At 36.5% G+C, this 7,022-nt stretch overlaps 1 long non-coding RNA gene across 1 annotated transcript; it reads left to right on the top strand.

Annotated features, from left to right (window-relative positions):
* Positions 1–5,113: 5,113 nt before the first annotated feature.
* LOC149572518 (uncharacterized) lies at positions 5,114–6,164 on the top strand. Its single transcript, XR_016359926.1, has 2 exons — positions 5,114–5,291; positions 5,369–6,164. It is a non-coding gene; the product is annotated as an uncharacterized LOC149572518 (long non-coding RNA).
* Positions 6,165–7,022: the final 858 nt, after the last annotated feature.

The following is a 7,022-nucleotide window of genomic DNA, read 5'->3' as shown; positions in this document are numbered from 1 at the left end:
GATACACCAACTCTTGTTTCAAAATGTCACACTTCTCCAAGTTTATCTTCAACTTTTGTTCTTGTAGCCTTTGTAAAACCATCTTCAAATGTTGCAAATGCTCTTCCTTATTCCTGCTATACACCAAAATGTCATCAAGGTAGACAACAACAAACTTCCCAATGAAGTCCTGCAAAACTTCATTCATTAGTCGCATAAATATACTAGGAGCATTAGATAAACCAAATGGCATAACCAGCCATTCATACAACCCTTCATTAGTTTTAAAGGCCGTCTTCTATTCATTCCCCTCCCGTATCCTTATTTGATGATACCCACGTTTGAGATATATTTTAGAAAAATATGAAGCTCCCCCCAAACAATTCAACAAATCTTTTATTCTAGGAATAGGAAATCTATATCTTATAGTTATCCTATTAATGGCCCTAGAATCAGTACACAATTGCCACTTACCATCCTTCTTTGGAGCAAGAACCGAGGGTATAGCACATGGGCTAAGACTGTTCCTTATCATTCCCTTGTCAAGCAACTCTTGTATTTTCCTAGCAATCTCTTCATTCTGCTATGGTGTCATCTTATACGCTGCCTTGTTGGGTAGCACTACTCCAGGAATAAGATCAATCTGGTGACTTATGTCTCTTATCGGTGGCAAAGACTCAGGCATTACCTCAGCAATGATGTCCTTGTACTAGTTCAACAACTCTTCAACTTCTTTCGGGCCTGCTGTTCTACGTTCCTTCTTCCTATCTTCCTTAGCTTCAACACCAATGCAAAGCCTATTCCGTAGTAATGAACTCTTTCTCACCCACCATCAACACACTTGGTCCAACTTGACCAATCCCTTTCTCTTCTCCTTCAGAATTCAATTTGTATGTTACTCCATCCTTTTGGAAGCTATAAGAATTCTTCTCACCATCATGGCGTGCCTTCATATTGAATTGCCAAGGTCTTCCCAACAAGAGGTGGCAAGCATCCATAGGCAAGATATCACACAATATTTTATCCTTATATCCCCCTATACTGAACTCTGCCCAAGCTTGCTCATTCACAATTTCCTGCTGCCCTTTGTTCAACCAACTGACCTTGTATGGACAAGAATGTGGAAGTCTCTCCAACTTCAAATTGTTTACAACCTCAAGTGAGATGATGCTATCTGTGAAACCTAAATCAATTATCACTTTGCACAACTTGCCTTTCACCATGCATTGAACTCGAAAAAGAGCCCTCCTTTGAGTGGTATCTTCTTTCACCGATTCCTTACGAAGTGTCTTCTTCCTTATCATGAGACTTTCTCCTTCAGCCTCTGTCATCAACTGAACTTTTGGTGAGTTCATACTCACATTATCTTCTTGCACATAAGTAACTCTCCTTTTACCACTTTGAGAAGTAGATGCCCTTTGTGGACACTTATATTTTGGGTGCCCCATTTGACCACAATTATAGCACTTCATTCCTAAGAACCTGGATCCTCTTCCTGATCCACCTAACCTTCCTCCATTAGATGCCCTTCCACCGTAGCCTCCTCTGCTACTTGAGTCACCCGCTTGCTCCTTAGGGTTAGACTCGCCTTGGGACCTTTTGGCCTTGTCCTCTATTGTTGAAGTTTCCTCTACCTCTGTTATTCCTTCCACTTCTCCCTCCTTGTTGCTGATCACCCTGCCTCTTCAGCTTCTCTTCAACTTTAAGAGCAAGTTGAAAACACTTCCCCAATGTATCTGGGGCCAAGAGGCTGATCTCCTCCTGTATGCTCATTCTTAGACCATTTAAATACCTTGCCACTCTTTCTGGTTCCTCCTCTTGTTTCTTTGCCCTCAGAGTTAACTTATGGAACTCCTCTGTATAGGCATTCACATCCATCTCTCGCTGCTTCAAGCTTTGCAGCTTTTTGAACAACTGCACCTCATGATCCACTGGCAGAAATTGTGCCTTGATTTTTGCCTTCATCACTTCCCATGAAGAAATCAGATTTTTATTATTTTGTATCCTTTCTCCTTGAATATAATTCCACCACGAGAGAGCAGATCCTCTCAGTTTTCCTTTTGCAATCCTTACCCTATCATTCTTTGGAACTTCATTCATCTCGAAGTGATAGCTGATTGCTTCAGTCCATTCAATCACTTCCTCACTATTGAGAGTGCCTCCATATGTAGGTAGCTTGTCAGTAACATCTCCTCTTATCGACTTTAAAGCATTAACGAATGCCTTTTGATCTACAAGCAATTCCGTTGGTGGATCCTGGTGTTGTTCTCCTTCTTTATCTCCACTAGCACCTTCTTTCATCTCATTCTCCTTATCCTTGTCACTGGACCCCTTCTTGAACTCCTTCAACTTCTCTTCTAGAAGTTCCTCCATCATCTTTTTGATGGCATCTAGAGTCATACTTTTTGGAGGCATGGTGTAAGCCTCAGCTTCAGCCTGTGATTTTTCTGCAGGCATACACTTCCCAGCAAGACCTTGTCTCGCTCTGATACCAATATGATGAGGATTTAACAAGAATAAATTGTATAATAGCTTCCCTATGAGATGGAAAGAAGAAACTGAAGAAGACTACAAGAAAAACAACAAACATGAACAGCACCTTACAAGGTGCATCTATTCATTCATGGCAAGCACATAGAGATGCTGCCTTACCAAACACATGTTTCTTCAAATTGTAGCATGTTCCTGCAAATGACTAGAAGCAAAGTATGGTACATTCTTCCTGCTTGTTCTTCAACATGTGCTGGTCTGTTCACATGAAGATTACACAAGCAAGAGACATGATGTCTCAAAATACTTTCCAGGCGATGGTTCAACAACTTGTGCCCTGCCTACAAAGATCTTGTTACAATATATATATATATATATATATATATATATATATATATATATATATATATATATATATATATATATATTTAAAAATATTGGGACACCACAGAGAGATTAAATAAAATAATAATAAAAAATGTAATTGCAAGAAAATCAGAGTTTTTTTTTTTTTGTTCTCTTGTTTCATTTCACAAAACCTGAATCATATCATTCAACTTCTTCCTCAGTCTTCTTCCCACCAGGAAACTAAAAAATTCATTCCGTCTTAGAGGTTTTGGAGAGAATATATAAACACAAGTAAATAGTTAAAAACTATTTTTGGCAACCACTAGACCCGTAAAGGTTTTATTTAATCCTTTACAAAAGTGATAATGAAACATTAAAACATGCCCTAAAACTTAATAATAACGAAACATTAAAATACGCCCTAAAATAACAAAATATTAAAATACCCCCCATAAACAATATGGAAACATTGTTCCTGTGCCAAGCACATGTAGTTGCTCCTGCAACACACACCTAAAGGAAAGTACCACACTACACATGTAATTCTTGAAGCCCAAGAACATCTCCAACCCTTTTTTCCTAGTGATGCATTTATATGTTAACATGGAAGAGGGAAACAATGCGCTTGCACAAACTACATTAAAGCCTTACTTTAAGGATTGATTTTTTTGAAATGACAGGGAAAGAAACAATTATAGAGGGATGAATTGGCAAAAGATTAAGAAAATGGGTATAAAATCACATGATTGTATGTTATAGTACTTATTGGACAAGAAAAAACGAACATATATATAATGATATATATATATATAAGTTGATGGAAGACAAATAAAACAATGCTGCTGAGGATTGGCTTCGAATTATTCTTGACATTGGAGTGAGTGGGGTTGCTCTTGGAAATTGCTGCCAAATAAAAAATTGTCACTTTGCAATCAGAAGTTTGGATTGAATCACTCGTTGCATTGTTTGTTTGCTACTAATGTTTCAAATCAGAGGATCTTTTCCAAAATTTGGATCCTTAAATGTTGCAACTCAAGATTTCACTGCAGAATATATTGTTAAGGATGAAGAATAGCACCCTGGGCATGACTTAACATTTTTGCACCAGAGGCTAAGTAGGTTGCCTAGCTGATGATCAAGTTGGTCGAAATTTATTTTAGGATAGGAAATTGGAAAAAGGCTATATGACTTGATTTGTTGAATTAATACCAGAATGGTTAGTTTGATCAAAAGTATTCGAGCCATGAAGCTTGCTCCCTGGATTGGTAGCCAAGTAGGGGTTTTCAAAGGGCAGCTTCATCTGGGTGACTATGGGAGAGCACAGGGATGAAGAGATCTTGATCAGAGCCATTGAAGATTTTTACTAGTGACATATGGGCAATTACGTGGAAGAGGTTTTGGCAGTTTTGAAGTAGGTGGAAGGAGGCTGTGTGTAGGTTGTTAACCTAGAAGAGGTAATATGCTGGTCAACAATGAATACACCTTGGTAGGATATACAGTGATTGGAAGGGTGCCAATGCTTTCCATAGAGATAGTAGGGGACAATTGCAAAACCTTTTTAGTGGAGAAACCTTTCTTGCGAAGCTGCTGGTTACTTTCGTTGCTCAACCTGATAAAATTGTTTACCCGAGCACTGAGTTTGGCGTTTTTTTTTTTCTTTCATTGCTAGTCATTGGATATTTGGTTAAATTTGAACCTGCTATTTATTTAAAACTTGAATGGCTTGGAAGTTGGATATTAGTGCGTTTTATTGCCGAATTCACTATAAGTGTTGTTGCTTTGTCTGCAATGATGAGAATCTTCTTGTGAATTGGGTATCTTTTATACCAACTTACATATGCTTACCCTGGTTAGAGTTGACACCGAGAAGAACTGAACTGCTTATTTTTACTGAGATGCACAAGAGAAGCAATTCCTTGTTGAAATGAAACAACAATTTGCTTGCTAAAAGAAATGAATGATGCTAATAGGATTTGCTCTTAAATAGGATACTAATACATTGCTACATGAGATTCTTTATGTTTTTTTAATACTACTTTTGTATTTTTCTAAGCTAGCATTTTATCGCCAGTTTAAATTTAAAATGGATATTCAAGCATTTGAAACAAGGAGAATCGGAATAGAATGTAATATCCTACTTTCTCTTTAAAAAAATCCACCTTTCTCTCTCTTTTCAATAATTTAGTATCATCCCACTTTTGGTCTATGATGTCTCTAAAAATTCCTAACAGTAATTGATCTTACTTTGTTTGGAAATAACAACATTAGTATAATTTAAATGGGAATGCAATGGCAGGCATTAATATTTTCTCACTTCAGCCATTGAACCATGAGATGCCTCAGTTTGCCAGCCAAATAAGCTGAGTGCAGCATTACTACAGGCCCAATAATGAAGATAAAGCAAGCCTCCAACCATGATGGCTTCGAAGACACCTCCGACTAGAGAAAATGATATTTGAAATCACACAGATCAGGTAATTAATTCTCTCTAACTAATACTCAGTCACTTGAAAATTTGAACCAGCATTAATATGTCTTTTGTGGCACTCAGTGCAACCCAAACAGTGCAGCCGGGTTTCTAAACTTCACACAACAACGTCAATACTCACCCAAATGGTCTCAATCAAGTCTGCAATCCTCAGGGAGCATAACATAACAACAGCTATAGGAGTTTGAAAGAGAAGTCTCATATTTTCCCCGCACAGAAGATGTAGCAGTTGGATTGATGCACAAATATGATACCCCACGCACAGCAATAAGAAGCAAGTAGCAAAATTGATCTTTTAAAATAAAATAAGGCTCCACTAAAACAGCTTCCAGCAACTTTTTCCAATGATATTCTGCCCCTTAGATACCATTCAGTGACTGATCAAAGAAAGAATGACTTAGCCCCAAATTCTCTCACAATTCCAAATAAAGAGATCGCTTGCTTATTAAACTTCGTGTGATGGCCTCACCAAATGATCAATTCACACTTCGTGAATGATTCGACCGAGTAACTTTGCCTTTTCCATCCCAATGTTTGTCTTCTCACACAGAACCCTTCGATTTGCCAAATTTTCAATATTGATTTTCCATGCCAACGCGAGGCCTCGCACAAACAGAAAGGAGCCGCGCTGAATCAAGACACCCACGATTGATAAAAGAAGTCGCACCAAAACTATCTTCCACTTGTCACAAGAAATCTAACACCTATCATCCAAAACAGAATCTACAGGGCATACATGAGTTTTGATTGCCCAACAACTTTGTGCCGTGGTCCTCACTGAAGAGTATTTCCAGAAAACTTGGCAAATTTCTAATTTCTACTTTGAAGAAGAATAAAATTTGCTTTATCCTTTAAACCATTCGGTTTCATTTTATTTATTATTATTATTTTTTGGGCTTTTAACAGTGTTCGAACAATTATTCTCATAAATAAAATTTCTCATCATATATAAAATATATTTGAATTACGGCACAATATTGCAATATCAATGATAGATTAACAAAACATTAATCTATCAAAACATTTTGTTAGAATCTAAACGTGAATTATGACATGAATTTACTTTTCAAGATGAAATGGTTTTCCATTCTAAGGAAATTGGAACTAAAACAAGAAGCTTTTAAAGCTTTTCTAAAAAGACATTAATAATCAAGCACATCTAAATGAACCTTTGATTCCTAACTCAAACAAGAAGTTCATAAAAGCTCTTTCAAAACACATTAATAATGAAGCTTTAAATGAACTTCTTGTTCTTTGATAGTCTTTTGTAATCACTTTTGCCTTTCCCTTTGTCTGACCTTTTGATCTTCCTTTTTTAGTTGTCTTTTGTTTAAAATTTCTCCCTCTTTTAAAATGAATCGAAGGAAATAACAATATAAACTCACTAAGCAACTACATGTGTAAATAAAGACTACTAAAAAAATAAAAACTTAAAAATCTTAAAAAAATAGAAAATCTAATTTTGAGGCCCTATATGGTAGAATACAGCCCTATAAACTTTGTCAAAACTTGGTCCAATCTAAATAGATTTTGTGGCATCTTTTAGAACTCTGGTGGGTGCATCTAAGTGTAAAATTTTAGTCTAAATGAACAACCAAGCCAAATAAATTAAAATCTACTGCAAATAAAAAATTTAATTGATAAAAGGCAATTGAAGTTGCCAAATTTCAATTAATATGTGACATGTCTATGAATGTGTACAATAAAGAGTAAGTCC

This window comes from Cupressus sempervirens, chromosome 2, assembly GCF_028749045.1.
Source record: "Cupressus sempervirens isolate cs-2001-9-10 chromosome 2, ASM2874904v1, whole genome shotgun sequence".
Lineage (NCBI taxonomy): Eukaryota > Viridiplantae > Streptophyta > Pinopsida > Cupressales > Cupressaceae > Cupressus > Cupressus sempervirens.
This window is presented reverse-complemented; position numbering and strand designations above follow the sequence as displayed.